We start from the raw sequence: 19936 nt of genomic DNA, 5'->3' as shown, positions 1-19936 counted from the left end.
TTTTCATCAATCTATCTTTAATTTTATAATCTTTTATAATCTTTACTTTACTTTTATCAATACCTACCTAAAAAAAACGAACTATAGTTAAATACGACGATTTGCTCATTTGGCCACTCATGCACTCACTGACTCAAACCTCTAAGGACCTACTTTCACTACTTCCTGATGTCCTACTAAGCTGAAAATTGGTATGGAGCCTAGGATAAACAGAGAAAATGACAAAGATTCAGACTATAAGAAAGGTTTGGCTCAATGTAGCTTTTTTTTATGCTTTATGTTATGGGGTTTAGGTATTCATAGTCTCGTTCTTCCTCGAATGCTTTCAATTTATATTTCATGGCGTCATGTCAGAAATATGATGGCAACTCGTCACTTTACCCCTGTAGTTTATTGTTAGTTATCACAAGATATACTTGAGTCGCTTAACTTCGAACTCGGGTAAATCCACCTGTCAGATTATGCGATTTTGGTATTAAGAACAGGTAAAGGTAAATAATTTTCTGTAAGGGTCGAATGGATTTACCCGAGTTTGAAGTTAAGCGAAACACTTGATAGTTGTTTGTTTGATATTTAATAGATAAGTGAAGTTTCCTATTATAGATTCATTATCAGTGTATCTCATACCTACATAATTTAGATGCATTATCTACTAAACTTGATATATAGTACAAGTAATAATCATGTCTAAAGATTTGCGATTTCATGAGTAACAAAGTCGAATGCCACTCTAAGAGTTTTTAAACTTTGTCAATTCTCAGTTTAAATATTTTATCGTATTTTATATAATATTTATTTTATTTATTTTTTATATATGTACCTTAACTTGTAAGTTGACCAACAAAGAGTAGGTTTGTTAAGGCCCACTTGCACCATCCTACTAACCCGGGGTTAAGCGGTTTAACCGTCACACACGCACGCACGTTATCTTTTCGCGGATTAGCAAAGTAATATTTTGGTTTTAATTTCGTCAACCCAGTGTCAAATTGTACTGGTAACCCATATAACCATTCCAGTCGCAGAATCACAAAGTGGTAACTAAATGTCAGATGTGTCGTAACAGAGTCCACACAATGTGTCTAGAATTGTTTCGAAACAAAGTGTCGTCGCCGTGTCTACACTTTTCCGTAACAAGGTGTCGACACATTTGTGTGCACTTTGCGTGCGGTTTGCGACTAAATCTGACAGCAAATTTGTGACAGCAAATGTCAATATAAAATACCTCTTGAAAACCAAGGTTTGTCAAACTACTATTAGTGTCTCGTGTGCTCGTAATTCTAGTAAGTCATCATGGGCAATGCAAATGATAATAATCGACCGAAACCATATAAACACCCAACACCCGTCAACCTTTTACAGAAAAGTTTTTAAAGAAATTCAATAAGCTACTTAGGTCAGGCAACGAATGCTCCAAAAGTTGTAGAGGGAAATGCTCGGAACACAATTTTTGACTCCGTAACTCGGTTTGACAAGTTAGGAGGTGAACATATCAAAAGTCCCCGGCCGTAGCCCTTGAGCGGGGGCAGAGAGGGGGCTTTGAAGGTCCCATTTTCCCGTTTTTCGATTATATCTCGGAAACTATGCATCTCAGCGACATGGCCACTTATACAAAATGAAAGTTAATTTAATTTGTTACAAGTTTATTCAGTCAATTTTTTCGATATGTTGAATAGTTTTTGAGATATCCGCTCTTGAAAGTTTATTTAGGGCTCTCAATTTTATCTTGATATATCTATATCAGTGAAGGTGCTAGGCCGTGTTTGGTATCGTTTTCGTATAAATCTGGGGTGCTGAATCCATTTAAGATATCACATTGACACCATTCCACAAAATAAAAATAAATCTTTTTAGGGTTCCGTACCTCAAAAGGAAAAAACGGAACCCTTATAGGATCACTCGTGCGTCTGTATGTATGTCCGTCTGAATACACAAAATAGTTCTTTACCTATAGATGACAGGAAAACCTATTAGAAATGTGCAGTCAAGCGCGAGTCGGACTTAATGTACGGAACCCTTAATACGCGAGTCCGACTCGCACTTGGCCGGTTTTTTTGAAACTCTTCTTGACGCTTAACCGCTGAACCGATTTCGTTGAAATTTGGTATAGAAATAGTTTGCGTCCCGGAACAGGACATAGGATAGATCTTATAACCAAAATCATCTTTTGAAGGTGTGAAAAGTGGCGTGGAAATTTGTATGGGAAATCAATAACCGCTGAACCGATTTATATGAAATTTAGGATGGTCTACATCTTTGATTTAGTTAAAAATGATGAAAAAACATGACTTGACAAACCTAAACTTAAACAGTATTAACTTCAAGAAGTCAATTCTGAATTCCCCCCTACACCTCATTTCACACCTTTAAAGGATGATTTTTGAGATAACTTATTATATCCTGTCTCGGGACTCAAAATATATGTGTACCAAATTTAAATTAAAACTGTTCAGCAGTTTAAGCGTGAAGAGGAGTTTAAAAGAAAGTATTTTAATAAGTTTATATGTTTTTACTTCGGAATGGTGTCAATGTGATACCTTAACTAAATTTGGTACTGCGAATTTATACGAAAACGATACCAAACATGGCCTCGTAGCTTTACTGTTGTAGAAGTCAAAATAAAATTGAGAGCCCTAAATTCTTATTACTTGGCCAAACTTGTGTAGAAGGAAAAGGTAAAATAAAAGTCTTCGGCAGGAATATAAGACACAAATATATTTTTTTTTTGCGTTACTATTTCATTCATCAAATATAAACATACCTTGATTATACTATTCTAGTGAGATCCTCATAGATAAACAAAAACATTTACTTAAAAAATTACAAGGTCGAAATGTCACGGAACTTAATGTGAGAGTAATATGTGAAAAATATAAACTTTTATGACAAAAAAAATCTGGACACAATTTAAGAATCACCCAATTGCGTCGAGGAATCATCTGTATTTTTGCTTGTTTCATTACCTCCTCGCTTCTTTTTTGTCCTTTGTATTCTGAAAATAAAGATAACTTGCGTCGTCACGGATGTCGGTTAGGTTAGGTATAGGTTTTAGGGAGCGCAGAATTCGAAAACGATGATCATTTTATAATCCAAGATGGCGGCTACGTATTTTGTCATAAAAGTGGAATCCAAAATAGTCATCATTTTCGAAATCTGCGCCCCCTAAAACCTATAAAACGACATCCATGACGACTTTTATGACATAGTGCATGGCCGCCATCTTGGAATCCAAAATGGTCATCATTTTCGAAATCTGCGCCCCCTAAAACCTATAAAACGACACCCATGACGACTTTTATGACATAGTGCATGGCCGCCATTTTGGAATCCAAAATGGTTATCATTTTCTAAATCTGCGCCCCCCAAAACCTATAAAACGACACCCATGACGACTTTTATGACATAGTGCATGGCCGCCATTTTGGATTTCAAAATGGTCATCATTTTCTAAATCGGGGCCCCCTAAAACCTATAAAACGACATCCATGACGACTTTTATGACATAGTGCATGGCCGCCATCTTGGAATCCAAAATGGTTATCATTTTCGAAATCTGCGCCCCCTAAAACCTATAAAACGACACCCATGACGACTTTTATAGCATAGTGCATGGCCGCCATTTTGGATTCCAAAATGGTCATCATTTTCAAAATTGGGGCCCCCTAAAACCTATATATCGACACCCATCTCGACTTTTATGACAAAGGGGCTGTCCATAAATTACGTCATCGATTTTTGTCGATTTTTGACCCCCCCCCCCCCTATAATCATCCAAAAATCATGCTTCAAATGACCCCATTTCCTCCTACTTCATGCTACCGTCATCCGATGTCCAGACCCCCCCCCCCCTAATTTGAAATGACGTAATTTATGAATAGCCCCAAAGTGTTTTGCTACCATCTGCATGCAAGACATTTCTATTATTTTTACGTACAAAAATGGCCCCCTGTCAACTTTCAATCGAGATTTAATCGATAATTTATTCGATTAATATTCAGATTAATTCAATTTCAATCTATGTTAGGTCGACTAAACTAATCGCGATTAAAATTTGAGAATTAACTTTTTTTATTCCATTAATTAGTCGAATAAACAGTTAATCGATTAATGCCCATCTGACCACGGCATTTTTACACTTTGAGAATATCTGAAAACAAATCAACACAAGGAGCCATTTTGCAAATCCAGTAACATACCAGTAACTTTGTTATTACTTTTGACAGCGCGTGTCATGTGTCAACACAGAGTCGACACAAAGTCGAAACATTGCAACTACTTTGTGACTGCAATATTTCTCAGCCTTAAACCATATTTATACATCATAATTAACAAGTTTCGTAGTATGTAAAGCGTTATTTCTGTTATTTAAGTATAGTATACGCATCGAAGTACTAAAAATGCTTCAAATAATATAGTTATGAACACAGGCACTGAGAAGTAAACAATTTCATTTCCGGCTAAACTAAAACAATGTGGTGGCGCGTTGATTATATTACACTTAGTTTATCAAATCACTCGAGCAGTTTAATTCCCCATAATAATTTAAGTCATATTGTAATATAAATGCAAACAATATATAATTACGTCTTGTAATCCGTTTTAGAGATGGCGTATTAATGTCACTTATTTTTATTTAAGCATTTTTCCATCTGACAGTTTCCATTTGACAGGAACAAAATGAACGAATGAACGAATGATTTTGGCATAAAGTAGTCGCAAACCCGAAACAATGTGTGCACACGGCGACCACACTTTATGTCACTTTGTGTCATGTGTCGACCCTTCCCCATTTCTGGTAACTGTGTCGACACGGCGACGACTCTGCGACTGGAATTGTGACCGAAACAGACGGTGTCGACACAAGATGTGTCAACACCGCGTCGTAACGGCGACTGGAAATGGTTGTATGGGAACTATGGTAACTCCAGGTTTAACCGGTTAACCCCGGGTTAGTGGAATGGAGCAAGTGGGCCTAAGAAAAGTAAAATTATAAAAAAGTACTTGTTCCAAATAATTTAACAAAATGGTTTTAGTCGTATCTATAAAATTGTAAAATAAAACTTGTGGAGTTTAGGAGTTTACATACACTTGGCTCTTTTACTAGATCATTAACTCTGTACTGGCTGTCGGTTGTTGTTAAACGGACATACGAATCCGCCATACGAGGCCCCGGCGGCCCCCGTAATTACATTGTCCGCTATTGGTAGGTACGTTTATTACCTATGCAGCCCAAATTTCGTCAAACACAATAAAACCATGCACTGTAAGTTGTTTTAAAAACTATCAAAAAAAATATGTAAGGCTAAAGTCAAACGTGGCAGTTTACGTGATGCATAATATTTACCAATGACTTTGAAATGTACCTATACTCCCTAAGCCGAACAGCGCTATCTCAAAAACAAATGATTTTGAAAATAGAATTCTCAGTTATAGAAACTAAAATATAAATTAGCAATGCATTTTCTTTTGAGATAGCGCCACTTGGCTTAGCAGGGCAGTATATAGCTGTTGACTGCAATTCGAATCAGTTAACGAAATTCGTAACGGTTTACCGCAGACGCTTGCGGCGAAAGGTATCGTTTAATTTATTTGAGACGAACATTTTTACCAAAACTTTCATCGACTTTTGAATCTTCTTGCCATACTAGTAAAGTTGATATTAGAACGATTATCGGCCACAATTCGCATGCCGCAGATAATTTCAACCATAGGTACCCGTTTGATTATAAATAACAACGTACATATTTGTCGTACTCCAAAGCAATTGCAACTTTAGTATCCACTTTGTCTATATTATAGAGTCATAATATTTTGTAAACAATGAACACAATAGCTACATTATTACTTTTATACCTACCCATAACATACGAAATATAGATAATAAAGCACGTGAGATAAAGATATGAACGAGAATCAATCAATTACTTAGTATTTGTTTACAAGATTGAAATGGATGAACTTCACAGTTGGTCTCATTGTCATCATGTCAGGACTTGATTATAGAATAGAATAGAATAGAATCCTTTATTGCGAACCATGGTACATAATAAAGTTGTTACAATAAAACATTTCAGAACACATGGCACCCTGGTAGGGCATTGCAAATTAATCTTATGTCTAGTTATTTATGGAACATTTTTTTTAAATAGTGTTACTTAGCTGTAACAATACAAACCTGATGGAGAAGTCGAGGGATCTCTTCATATGTTATAGGCAGACCTGCCTAGCGCCTATAGTTATTTAGATATTTTTACTGTAGGTTACTCGTTTATATTTGCCCTCGAAAAGCGACATCTTCGTGAAGTAGAGCTATTTCGCTAGTGAATTTGGTTACCTACTTTAATACACTTGATATATACTATTTTACGAGAATTGTAACTTGTACAAGGATGTTTTAATAAACATTTAACAACCCAAATAAATATCAATTCGGGTTTCTTCAATAAAACATAACACAGAGTTTGATAAACATAAATAACATAATAGCCTGTTCGATATGTATTATCGATGACCCGCGATAATGAATGCAAGCAATGAGCATCCTCGTCGGAATTTTTTAGTATGCGCCGTGCCCGTCACGTGTCTCGAAGGTCTATTGTAGAGTATTTGTTTATATTTAGTAGCGATAAGGAAGATCAAACCGTGTTCATGGTAGGGTACACAATGAAATCGGATCCCTCTGTATGTACACTTTCATACAAAGTCATCATCTTCCTAGTGTATAGTCTTGGCGTAGGCACTAGTTTTTACAAAAGCGACTGCTGTTTGGCCTTTCAACCCAGAGGGGAAACTGAGCCTTTTTGGGATTTGTTCGGTTTCCTCAGCAAATTTTCTTTGCAACAAAGTGACTTGTAGTAAGTATGATGTATTTAGGAACATGTTCAGTGTTTGACCCTTTTTTACCTTTAAGTTTTAAGCAATTAATTTTGCGACTGTGCAAACGGTTGCAAGGTATGCAATTAATTTTGAAATAATCGACCTTTTCGTTTTCATTGACCCAAATTTAACTTCAATTTAATTTTAGCAAGTATTAATTAGCATTATATTAGTTCATCGCGCTCGCACCGCACGATTATTTTAGAGTACCTGAGGGCCTACCGCGAACCACGTTCGACGTGTTGCCTCCCTGTCACACTTAAGTACGAAATTACAAGTGCGACAGAGAGGCAACACGTCGAACGTGGTTCGCGGTAGGCCCTCTGACCTCGTAAACAAAATGCCAATCGCTAACGCTCCGTAGCGAACGAAACGCAACTGTCACTGTCACACTAATATGGAAGAGCGATTCGAGGGCGAAGCGTAAGCGATCGTCGCAATGGCTAGGCCGCCTGGTCTACTATACAGACAGAATATAGTAGGTATAAATCATATATATAAAATTGAAAAACCAGAACGGGATGAAAAACGAGGGAAGAAGCGAGATGGCGCCTTACATATTTCTAAAAAAGTTTTTGACACGTTTCTCGAATACGACGCACGTATGATAAGAAAAACCTGTTCAAATCAATTATCTACATATGGGAATAGAACTAGAGCATAAAAACTATCGCTTCCGATGCGTATTTAATTTACAATAAGGAAAAGAAATTTTCATAACAATCTTCACATCGGCCACATCTCGGCAACTCTCGGTTGCTTTCGTTTGGCGGTGCTACAGATTAGACCAAATAATCCGTAAGTTAAAGTAAACTAAATTATGTTTGTCATGTTGGTATACAGGTATTTCTGAGTTTTTTTACACGAAGTAAAATAAAAAGTGCTGTCAACCTCAACCTTAGTCTATAGAGCCCATACGAGTGATTTATGTCATATATGACTTATCATTCTTATCAATCAAAGTAATTACTATATTATTATTATCAATTTGTATTTTGTTGTTTTAAATTTATTTTTGAGTTATATTATTCAGATTGACTTTCACGGCTTCGGCAAACATTGCCATTCGTCCGGGGAACGGGCTAAGAATGCTGAGATGGGCCAAAAATACAAAGTTGATAGTAAGTTATGTAGGTAGATTAAAGTGCATGTTCAGATATTATTGAGCGACCTGATAAAAATAAGCAAATGTACAGTCAGCAGTCAGCCAAATATCGTAATATAATTTTGTTGCCATAGAAATAAGGATGTGGTCCGATATAGTGGCGAAATATTGAGAGACAAAAGCGGCTAAATTCAGTGGTGGCTCGGACACTTAGAGAGAATGGGAGAGGATCGTGGCGTGAAGAGAGCGCAGGTACTTGGGACAACAAAATGGGAGACGCCCGACTGGACGTCCTAGGTACCGCTGAAACGACGTAGTTGCTCAAGACCTGCTCAACCTCGGCCATGGCGACTGGCGAGAGCTATCGCAAGACCGAGAGGACTGGACTACCTATGTTTGTATGATAAGGCGATTTAAGGGCGGTGGTCGTCCATATTCGTCTTAAGGCGGAAATTAATCTAATGAACGTTTTTGCAACTAGGCTTATAAGAACAAATAATAACTTTATCTTGAAACAAGTTTTAAATAAATACGTGTAGATGAAAAAACACAATCTTGCCTTTTATCAAATCACATCATTTTTTGACAAATTTGCGAATTGAGTTATCCAAATAACGGCTACAAATAAGAAATCCCTATCACAGTTTTAAACCATGGCAGGGTTGAATACATAATAATATCGGTATTTAACTAAACATAAGACGAACTCTTTATTTCATTTACGCGAGCGGAGCTGCGGGCCCGTCTAGTATTATATAAGTTACATATGTACCTAAGTACCTCATATATTATTCTTCAATGTAAACATGCGACATGTGAATGTGTCCTAGATGGTTTGCGTCTTCGATACTGCCACGGCTAGGTTCATAATTTTGCTGGTCGAAGTCATCGACTGAAACGGTAGTGGTAGCCTCGGAGTCTATCGAGGTTCTTCTGCTCTCCTGTGGAAAATAAATAGTAATTTAATTGACACCTTAGTCGGCGACTATGCCTACGGAGCTGAAGCCTTACCACCTGCTTGAGACTGACGTGACACTGACATTGTTACACTTTGTCAATGCGAATGCCATGCTTGATTCGACTTTATGTTTCTTTGCAAGCGATTGGTTATAGATGTCATAGGTACGATATATTGCTATAAAGTTTTTATAAGGCTCCTAAAATTACCAAACCCTCCTCTTAACCACATTAAACGGACACACGCAAAACACTTTGTTTTATTTAAATCGAAGCTTCCATTTAAAGCTCCAATTAACTAACCTAACCTAACCTATCTACCTAAGGCATTAGGTATGCATGCATACCTAAGGTTTTTTTTAATGATATCTACTAGATTGATAGGTACTTACCTAAATACCTAATTAGGTACCTCTAGGTGTCAACAGTAATGTTGAAAGACTAAAAGCGCTTTGTTTACATTTTGCCAGTTTGCAGGTTTTTAAGCTGTGAGTTCTTATATAGTAATCGTTCACGGACATTATTGTAAATAAACTTGAAAATTACCTCCGACGCTTCGAGTGCGACATAACGACATTGCGGTCATGGTCCCCGAAACCTACCGCCAACATCGAAAAATTTAAAATCCTTAACTGCCCCTGTATCGCTCGAATACGCGAGGTGAGAGAGATAGAGAAGCAGATAACGATTCTCGATAGATACAAGATACAAGATATTTATTCATAAACAATGTCAATTGTGTTTGATATTTCGGTTCTGGCAGTAGGCCCTCAGACGAAAACTAAGAGTATGGATCTTTCTCAGTCAAATGTACCACTTTATCGGTTACTCCCTTAGTGACATTCGGGAGGGATACCATTGCCTGAGAATATCACATAAGTACCTACAGTTCGTTTTTATTAGCATTAGAAAAAGATAAACAATCTTGACGTGTCTTTTTATTAAAAAACACTTTTGAAAAATAAGTCACGGCAAATATGTAACAATTATGAATCATATACCTATACGATTATTTAGGTACATTCTTTTGCTTTCATAATTAATAGTTATTGATTTTTAAAAAGCGTTTTTCAAATAAAAGACACATTAAGATCGCGTAGTTTTGTCCTAATGCTAAAAAAACTAACTATATCCTAAGTAAAGAAGCAATTATAAAATGTTTAGGTTGTTTTATAAGTACCTGATTTTTATTCCACAATGTAAACAAAATCGACGCAGTCATGAACACAAGTTTAATTACAAAAATTACGCTGACCACTGATATAAACACCGATTGATACATGCTTAATTGCCCACAATTGAGTTATATTCGAAGTACGATATCAAAAGAAAACACATTATAAATAATTTGCTTCATCAGTCGAATGAAAACGTCGCTTCCTCACGTAAGTGGGCGTTACCTACTCGTTCTGATACCATGGATTTCTAATTGGAGTTGCGTAGGAAATACCTATTATAATGTTATTTCGATTATTATCCATTTAGAAATTATGTTCTTAAATTATTTTAAGTATACAATATACTTTTTCTGGGTGCTCACAGCATCCCGTTATGCATGCCATATTATAGGTGTTGTAGGTTAGGGGTTGTGGACAAATCACGAGAGGTGTTTTCGGCTACTTTTTGACCCCGCCCTCCCCCTTGGTGATATTTGGTGTGGTTTTTGGCAACCCCCCTCCCCCCACACAACCTCACGTGTATTTTTCTGATTTTTTTTCATTCGACCTAATTTTAAGGTAAATAGTATTGTATATAGAAAATCTTGTTTATTTTTCTATTTTCGTTAAATAGACTCGCTATTTTGAAGTGCAGTATGCAGTATCTACTAATGTGGTAGGTTTTTTTTTCTTAGTTTCGTTCACTGTAGAAAAATACACGTGAGGTTTCCTTATACCCCCCTCCCCCAACGTAGGGTTGCCATACGTCCGGATTTGTCCGGACATATCCGGATTTTTGACCCATTGTCCGGATTGCGGCCGGACTTGGCATGTGTCCGGATTTTAAGGAATGACCTTATAAAAATAAAATGCGCGCCCGGGGAGGGGGCTACGGGATCGGGCGAAGGGAAAGGGAAAAGTAGATCCACGATACAGTACACCGCAGAGAGCAGCGCGCCGCCGGGGCGTCGTTCAAGTTACGCCAAATCTCTGCTACAAGAAATGTCCGGATATTTAGGGCGATGTCCGGATTTTTATCGGGACATTTAATTCTTCCATATGGCAACCCTACCCCAACGTGATCTATCGTGATTTTTTCTTGACCACGATTGTGCCGTGACGACCTCGCGTGATTTGTGCACAAGCCCTTAATAGCTGGCGAACGAACTCGGTAAGTATACCAGGTATATCACTTATTCGATAGAGTAATCAGTAGTAGGTAGGTATACTAGTGGCTCTGTGAGCTGTAGACCTCGCGAGCAGAGCTTGAAATAACATGGTGCTAAGAGCTTTAAATACACCGTGTTTTTTTTTGATTTCCGTTAATTTCAAGGGTGCATTCCTGAGCTTAAATCAAGTAACTTTCTCAAAGACACCGATGTTCTAATTAAGTCCATTTCGGAGATAATCCATAATTTATTTTTTTACTATAAGGCCTCTACAAGCGTGTACACTTGCCTTAGGGCCGGCTTACATATTGATTAGTATTTAGAATGAGTTCATACATTTGCTACTAAACTTAAGTACAATCTCGGTCGATTGATGTACGAAATGACATTGATATGTCACAGATTTCAATTGTTTGGTTGAGTTAAATGTAATGCCCGTGTTACAACAACGCTATATGCTACATTTAATTACTTTTTAAACAAAAAAAAAAACAAAAAAGAAAACAAAAAAATTTTTTTTTTTGAAAATTAACTATGCCATTTAGTTCTTATAAACGTACTTAACTATACCCCGAAGTTAACGGAATTCAATAAAAACACGGTGTATAGTAAATTAAAGAAAAACAATACGAAATTTATGTGTAAAAAAATACAAAAAGTTATAATATCCCAGCATACAATTACTGGGGATCGAACCCAGACCCTCTGTGCAAACAGAAAAAGCGAACGTTTACAAACTGAGCCAAATAGTTCTTAGATGGGTTGACGAAATTTAGCTACTCCTTCTCAAATTAAAATTAGTTAAAATTAAATATCTAAATACCGCCTAAACCAGCGATAATTTTTTTCTGCATTTTTTGCTATTAACTCTGTAAACATGTTTCAAAAAGAAAAAAGTCTTATGATATCGATACGACTATTTGTTTAGGCGCCAGGTATCACGATACCGCCATTTTTAAAAATTTCCAAAAACCGGATTGACAAAAAAATTTTATTTAGTCATAAAATTCGGTCACAAAATTTCACGAGAATCGGTTAAGAATTGCGACCTGTAGAGGAGAACATCCGGACATACGAAAGCAAAATGCCCGAGTCAAAACGTAGACCTTCGCTTCGCTTCGGTCAATAATTATGAAATCAAAAATAAATGTGCATACATATTTTGCATAAAATTACACTTTACGTTCTGGGATATCTTAACGAGCTTGGAACCTAAAATGAACCTTGCAGTCAACCAAATAATAGTCCGGTCCTACCTCAGCAGACCCTGGCCGCGTAGCCAAGATGCCAATCGCTAACGCTCCGTAGCGATCGAAACGCAACTGTCACTGTCGCACTAATATGGAAGAACGATAGAGAGACATAAACCTTTTCGTTGTCGAAGCGATAGCGATTGTAATCTTGGCTAGGCCGTGCCGGTAGTACCCAAAATTCCGGGCTTTCATTTCACTTTGTTGAACACTCTGCAACTACATCCAACTCACGCTTAACTCTTGTTATCGTTTGATTACAATTACGATAACGTCCTAATATTATGTTCACATCACCTTGTTTAAATGAGATTGACGAAATAAATAAACGTAGATACCACGGGCCACGTCGAGACTACGTACCTAAAGGTACAATATATACATAAACGCTTCTGAAATGTGAAGCAAAGAGAAGATATTACTAACTTGGCTCTATCTGTACCTGCCTACACTAAATATATAATTTAATGAAAGTTTATACATTGTTTAATGATAGGTACATTAAGTACCCATATAACCATTCCAGTCGCAGAATCACAAAGTGGTAACTAAATGTCAGATGTGTCGTAACAGAGTCCACACAATGTGTCTAGAATTGTTTCGAAACAAAGTGTCGTCGCCGTGTCTACACTTTTCCGTAACAAGGTGTCGACACATTTGTGTGCACTTTGCGTGCGGTTTGCGACTAAATCTGACAGCAAATTTGTGACAGCAAATGTCAATATAAAATACCTCTTGAAAACCAAGGTTTGTCAAACTACTATTAGTGTCTCGTGTGCTCGTAATTCTAGTAAGTCATCATGGGCAATGCAAAATGATAATAATCGACCGAAACCATATAAACACCCAACACCCGTCAACCTTTTACAGAAAAGTTTTTAAAGAAATTCAATAAGCTACTTAGGTCAGGCAACGAATGCTCCAAAAGTTGTAGAGGGAAATGCTCGGAACACAATTTTTGACTCCGTAACTCGGTTTGACAAGTTAGGAGGTGAACATATCAAAAGTCCCCGGCCGTAGCCCTTGAGCGGGGGGGAGAGAGGGGGCTTTGAAGGTCCCATTTTCCCGTTTTTCGATTATATCTCGGAAACTATGCATCTCAGCGACATGGCCACTTATACAAAATGAAAGTTAATTTAATTTGTTACAAGTTTATTCAGTCAATTTTTTCGATATGTTGAATAGTTTTTGAGATATCCGCTCTTGAAAGTTTATTTAGGGCTCTCAATTTTATCTTGATATATCTATATCAGTGAAGGTGCTAGGCCGTGTTTGGTATCGTTTTCGTATAAATCTGGGGTGCTGAATCCATTTAAGATATCACATTGACACCATTCCACAAAATAAAAATAAATCTTTTTAGGGTTCCGTACCTCAAAAGGAAAAAACGGAACCCTTATAGGATCACTCGTGCGTCTGTATGTATGTCCGTCTGAATACACAAAATAGTTCTTTACCTATAGATGACAGGAAAACCTATTAGAAATGTGCAGTCAAGCGCGAGTCGGACTTAATGTACGGAACCCTTAATACGCGAGTCCGACTCGCACTTGGCCGGTTTTTTTGAAACTCTTCTTGACGCTTAACCGCTGAACCGATTTCGTTGAAATTTGGTATAGAAATAGTTTGCGTCCCGGAACAGGACATAGGATAGATCTTATAACCAAAATCATCTTTTGAAGGTGTGAAAAGTGGCGTGGAAATTTGTACGGGAAATCAATAACCGCTGAACCGATTTATATGAAATTTGGGATGGTCTACATCTTTGATTTAGTTAAAAATGATGAAAAAACATGACTTCAAACCTAAACTTAAACAGTATTAACTTGAACTTGAAGTCAATTCTGAATTCCCCCCTACACCTCATTTCACACCTTTAAAGGATGATTTTTGAGATAACTTATTATATCCTGTCTCGGGACTCAAAATATATGTGTACCAAATTTAAATTAAAACTGTTCAGCAGTTTAAGCGTGAAGAGGAGTTTAAAAGAAAGTATTTTAATAAGTTTATATGTTTTTACTTCGGAATGGTGTCAATGTGATACCTTAACTAAATTTGGTACTGCGAATTTATACGAAAACGATACCAAACATGGCCTCGTAGCTTTACTGTTGTAGAAGTCAAAATAAAATTGAGAGCCCTAAATTCTTATTACTTGGCCAAACTTGTGTAGAAGGAAAAGGTAAAATAAAAGTCTTCGGCAGGAATATAAGACACAAATATTTTTTTTTTTTTGCGTTACTATTTCATTCATCAAATATAAACATACCTTGATTATACTATTCTAGTGAGATCCTCATAGATAAACAAAAACATTTACTTAAAAAATTACAAGGTCGAAATGTCACGGAACTTGTGAGAGTAATATGTGAAAAATATAAACTTTTATGACAAAAAAAATCTGGACACAATTTAAGAATCACCCAATTGCGTCGAGGAATCATCTGTATTTTTGCTTGTTTCATTACCTCCTCGCTTCTTTTTTGTCCTTTGTATTCTGTAGCAATTTGTTAGATCTGAAAATAAAGATAACTTGCGTCGTCACGGATGTCGATTTATAGGTTTTAGGGAGTGCAGAATTCGAAAACGATGATCATTTTATAATCCAAAATGGCGGCTACGTATTTTGTCATAAAAGTGGAATCCAAAATAGTCATCATTTTCGAAATCTGCGCCCCCTAAAACCTATAAAACGACATCCATGACGACTTTTATGACATAGTGCATGGCCGCCATCTTGGAATCCAAAATAGTCATCATTTTCGAAATCTGCGCCCCCTAAAACCTATAAAACGATATCCATGACGACTTTTATGACATAGTGCATTGCCGCCATTTTTAAATTGAAAATGTTATCATTTTCGAAATCTGCGCCCCCCAAAACCTATAAAACGACACCCATGACGACTTTTATGACATAGTGCATGGCCGCCATTTTGGATTCCAAAATGGTCATCATTTTCGAAAGCGGGGCCCCCTAAAACCTATAAAACGACATCCATGACGACTTTTATGACATAGTGCATGGCCGCCATCTTGGAATCCAAAATGGTTATCATTTTCGAAATCTGCGCCCCCTAAAACCTATAAAACGACACCCATGACCACTTTTATGGCATAGTGCATGGCCGCCATTTTGGATTCCAAAATGGTCATCATTTTCAAAATTGGGGCCCCCTAAAACGTATAAAACGACATCCATGACGACTTTTATGACACAGTGCATGGCCGCCATTTCGGATTCCAAAATGGTCATTATTTTCGAAATCGGCACTCCCTAAAACCTATATATCGACACCCATCTCGACTTTTATGACAAAGTGTTTTGCTACCATCTGCATGCAAGACATTTCTATTATTTTTACGTAGAAAAATGGCCCCCTGTCAACTTTCAATCGAGATTTAATCGATAATTTATTCGATTAATATTCAGATTAATTCAATTTCAATCTATGTTAGGTCGACTAAACTAATCGCGATTAAAATTTGAGAATTAACTTTTTTTATTCCATTAATTAGTCGAATAAACAGTTAATCGATTAATGCCCATCTCTGACCACGGCATTTTTACACTTTGAGAATATCTGAAAACAAATCAACACAAGGAGCCATTTTGCAAATCCAGTAACATACCAGTAACTTTGTTATTACTTTTGACAGTGCGTGTCATGTGTCAACACAGAGTCGACACAAAGTCGAAACATTGCAACTACTTTGTGACTGCAATATTTCTCAGCCTTAAACCATATTTATACATCATAATTAACAAGTTTCGTAGTATGTAAAGCGTTATTTCTGTTATTTAAGTATAGTATACGCATCGAAGTACTAAAAATGCTTCAAATAATATAGTTACGAACACAGGCACTGAGAAGTAAACAATTTCATTTCCGGCTAAACTAAAACAATGTGGTGGCGCGTTGATTATATTACACTTAGTTTATCAAATCACTCGAGCAGTTTAATTCCCCATAATAATTTAAGTCATATTGTAATATAAATGCAAACAATATATAATTACGTCTTGTAATCCGTTTTAGAGATGGCGTATTAATGTCACTTATTTTTATTTAAGTATTTTTCCATCTGACAGTTTCCATTTGACAGGAACAAAATGAACGAATGAACGAATGATTTTGGCATAAAGTAGTCGCAAACCCGAAACAATGTGTGCACACGGCGACCACACTTTATGTCACTTTGTGTCATGTGTCGACCCTTCCCCATTTCTGGTAACTGTGTCGACACGGCGACGACTCTGCGACTGGAATTGTGACCGAAACAGACGGTGTCGACACGAGATGTGTCAACACCGCGTCGTAACGGCGACTGGAAATGGTTGTATGGGTATGTACCCTCCTTTTGTTACCAGAGTAGTGATTTTGCTTAAGTTGAATGTAGATTAAAGGAAGATTACAGGCTCCACCTTCAAATTTTTTCCTCTTACTAATAGTATAGCTACTGAAATACACTGCTGAAACAATAAAAGTAGAGAGAGTATCGATGTGTGTAAAATGGTTGCTATTAACAAAACATCAGGCGTTGGGCTCGGCGGCGCCGCCGTCTGCTCGGATGACAAATACTCGTAAACAACGAACGACACATTGACGCAAGTAAATCGGAAACAATTTGTGCAGACACTGTAGAAAACACTGGGTTTTTATAGGCTACACAGGGCGAATCCTAAAAACTCAGTTAATGACAATCATTATAGGTAAAGTTGAAATATAGTCAATGTCCGTAGGCGCTAGATGTAATAAGTCCAGAGTTCGAATAATAGAATCCACCAAGTCCATAATACATGCTAGTACTTAGTAGACTCTGTGTCAATTTTATGTCAAGCTCGGTCTCCACTAATGTCGGCTAAACCTACACTGACAAATATTTTAAGGTTTAGGTAACCGAGGCGAATTCTACAAAATATGTTTACTCTAACAGTACCTTGATTTGTTATACGAGTAACTGACACATATTGTTTTCGTGTTCTTTGGTGCCTGTAGCTGGTAAGTCACACTTGTGAAAAAATTAATCATGACCAAAAAGGATAAATTATGATTTCCGCATTATCAATGAAATTGTGTTGTTTTATTATAATGACAACCCCCGGATTTACTTTTTATTTAATACAACATGAACAACATCTCAACTAAGTCAAACACTGAAATAGGGCTAAATATATAAGCTTGTAACAATGGAGTTATGATGCTCCATGGTGACAGGATATTAAGATATCCCGGATTTCCTTTAAATCCAGGAATTCCTTGTAACCCGGGAAGCTATGGACGACAGAGGATGTAAGTAACTTGTTTACCCACCTGTCAGGTCCTATAGTCTGTATCTTTAGGTATTTAAATAAAAGTAAGCAAACAATTTGTAAATTTTCGGGTTGTTATAACATTTATTGGTTAACCAACCAAATACAAAACCGCCCGGATCAGTCACTGAACGGCTTGACTTTAACCTACATTATTTGATCATGTAATATTTTCATCTACCCTCAACTGGCTTAAGGAGTCATTTGAGGGTAGATTTTGTTTACTTTTATTTAAATACCTAAAGATACAGAGTAGAGGTGCACACATACTTAATCATAGCCATTTAGCTAGCACATATTACTTCGTTGTCAAACTTAAATAGGTAGGTAAATATTTAAATTATTAATATAGAATCCCAATTAAAAGCTTAAATTTTCCTAATTTTGCCTACCTTAAACAAATGTAGAGGTGAATTTTCTTACCATTAAAATTATCTTCTACGACAGTGCTTTGTTGAAGACCCCTAATTCGTTTTAAAATACCTTTCTAACTAGTTACACCCCTCACCATAGGGTTAAAGCAAAAAAAAGAAACAATAGAAGCGAAAAATTTTCAAAAATGAACTTTTATTCGAATAGGCAGATAGGCACCCCTACTAAACTACTGGGAACTATAGTTTTCTTTAAAGGGCCGGAGAAGCTTGCCTTTTGTTAATGTACCTATTGTTTATTTAACTGGGTCTAAATCAACTTAAGGTACCTATGTATTAACATTATTTTCAATGTAGTAATATTTATACGTTTTTGTGCTATGGATTTAACGAAATCTTTCGTATGCGTTGTCCCTTATACGTACCACACAATTTGGACTGTAATATCGTCGGGTGACAAGCAAAAGTCACTAACTAACACCATTGAAATTATTGGACAATAAACCGTGTTATAACAAGTGTAATAAAGTGCATTGTTACTTTAATTTTTTGATAGTATTTAGTGACTTTTGCTTGTCATCCGACGCTATGCACTTTCAAGGTTGTTAATTCAGTAGAAAATTTTTGACAAAGGCATACCAAAGGTTAGGGCTCGGTTCACTCACCTCCCCCGTTTTATAATAGGCGATAAGTTAATTTATCGCGTGGGTCGCGCAGTGGGCGGCCGCCCTACGGGTAGGGCGGGGCGGGGCGGGGGAGTCGCGGACGAGACTTCACTTGTTGCTCGTCGCGCTAATATCGGCACTCGTGCAACAGGTTCATATGATTCAAGATAAGGCCCCTGAATAAATATCTCATATAATCGAATTTAAACTGTTGTGACTTGTGAGGCATACTAACATTATAATAACTTTACGGTTTTTAGTCACTCGCGCGACATCGCAAAATCGATGAAGTGGCATTCTTTTATGATTATAACTATCATCAGATCAGTTCGATGTCATCCTGACACCTGCATGGTCACCGGGTTTTCATTATCAAAGAAAAACGAGCTCGATCCACAGTAGGTACGTAGAAAGATAAATAAGTAACGTTATGTTGGTTATATCCTACACTTCCTACAGTACCTACCTATGGATTTAAAAGGGTTAATGATAATTTGATAATGTATTTGTCCATTTCCATTTGTCAGGTTTGACATAAGTCAAGGAAACTTTTGGAATCACGTACCTACCTACTGCGTACCTATCATTTGTAATAAGTGTATTATACATAACATAACATACACTACCTAATTAATTAATGCTGCGAATACGTAATCAAAGCAATACCTAATTAGGTACAGGTATTAGGACACACGGGACACACCGTTAACTACATTTCAATGTGAGTAAGTATGTTGTGTTTTGTGATTGAAACTGTACAACATTTAATTGTCTACGAGAATTATCTTGTTTAAGAATACTCGTAGTATTCGCAGTGTCCTCGTTCTACCTAAACCGAAGTCGAGCTTGCAAAGCAAGTTTCCGTAAATCGTAACAAAACCGCACATTAACAAAAAGTATTAACACATTCCCATTTTGATGTATGCTCTAAGGTTTTGACTAAAATAAAAACTATCATTTAAAATAAAAAATGTATTTGTTTGCACATATGTACTTGTACCTAGTTGATTTGTATTTCAAGATTTTCGAGATCAGTTTATCTGAGGAGGCTAATAATGTATAAGAGGTCTAG

At 36.7% G+C, this 19936-nt stretch overlaps 1 protein-coding gene across 1 annotated transcript in view; it reads right to left on the bottom strand.

The window, feature by feature from the left end:
* Positions 1–19936, bottom strand: part of LOC134791442 (uncharacterized) — a 251576-nt gene that overhangs the window by 37210 nt on the left and 194430 nt on the right. The gene's annotated exons all lie outside the window — the stretch shown is intronic.

Source organism: Cydia splendana, chromosome 6 (assembly GCF_910591565.1).
Source record: "Cydia splendana chromosome 6, ilCydSple1.2, whole genome shotgun sequence".
NCBI classification, from domain to species: Eukaryota; Metazoa; Arthropoda; class Insecta; order Lepidoptera; family Tortricidae; genus Cydia; species Cydia splendana.
This window is presented reverse-complemented; position numbering and strand designations above follow the sequence as displayed.